Genomic DNA, 1,244 nt, shown 5'->3' with positions numbered 1-1,244 from the left:
TGCTATTTATAAGAAGAAGAAAACAAACTAACAGACTAACTATAAAAGGAAAAACAGAAAAAACAGATTTAACTAACAATTACTAAAAGAGGAAACTAGTTATTGGATTCAGATTTGTCATGCTTGTTTGGGCTAGGAGTATGGGCTTTTCCTTTTGATTGAGGATCATACTTCAACATTAACAAAGTATATGAATGTGGGTTTGGTGGGAAGAAGGCGAATTTTGCGGCCATAGATGATGTTGCATTCCCCGTCAAAAAAAGAATGGAAAGAGAAAGATGAAAACTACAAACAAAAGGGTCAACAAAAAATGTTTTGGTTTGGCCTCTTTGGATATAAGTGTCACAATGTGGTTGTTTATGTATTAGTTTATGTGCCTACGTTTGAGTGACAAAGATTCCTATTACTTTCTACTTCTATCTTTCTATTCTATTTACTATATAACAAAAAAAACTCCTATAGGGACAAATGTCAATACTTTATGCAAAGTTTGCTTCGTAGAGACACATGACATTACATCATGCAAAGTTTTCCCTCCAAAAGCTTATCACCTCTTACTATACAACCTTACCCACGTGATTAAAACTATCTTTTACTATTTACTATTTGTTTAAAAATATAAACATAATGACTCATTACATAAATAATAAATATATAACAAAAAAAACTATAGGGACACATGTCAATACCTTATGCAAAGTTTATGGATAATTATGGACAATTATTACATTTAATAAATAATTATTGCATTTTTATGGATACATCTTAACTTCCATTTTGAATTATCATTGAGGTCTATGTCTCTCTCTCCAACATTTTTTCTCTCAACAATCCCTTTCTTGAGATTCATTTTATTATGTTTCTTCATTATCATCAATTTTCTTTCTCTTTCGATCATCCTCTTCAAAATGCATTTATTTATTTATTTATTTTGTAGAGTTGATGTTTAGTACATTTTCATTGATTTTTTGGTTTATTTGGTAGATCTGCTCTTATTTTATCATTGATTTTTTGTATAATTTTTTATTGATTTCCTTATTTTATAGACGTGTTCTCACTAATTTCATTAGATATATTCTACCAGCAATTCTCCTTTAGCGTCTCATAAGCAAAGGTATCTCCTCAAAACCTATTACATTTGTATGGTATATACACAATCTCCATTGTATTATGGTGTGTACGCAATCTCCATTGTATTATACATACATCCACTTACAATATTACATTTATTTGTCTATTTATTT

Source organism: Lupinus angustifolius, unplaced genomic scaffold (assembly GCF_001865875.1).
Source record: "Lupinus angustifolius cultivar Tanjil unplaced genomic scaffold, LupAngTanjil_v1.0 Scaffold_1102, whole genome shotgun sequence".
NCBI classification, from domain to species: domain Eukaryota; kingdom Viridiplantae; phylum Streptophyta; class Magnoliopsida; order Fabales; family Fabaceae; genus Lupinus; species Lupinus angustifolius.
Note: the sequence above shows the minus strand (reverse complement) of the source record.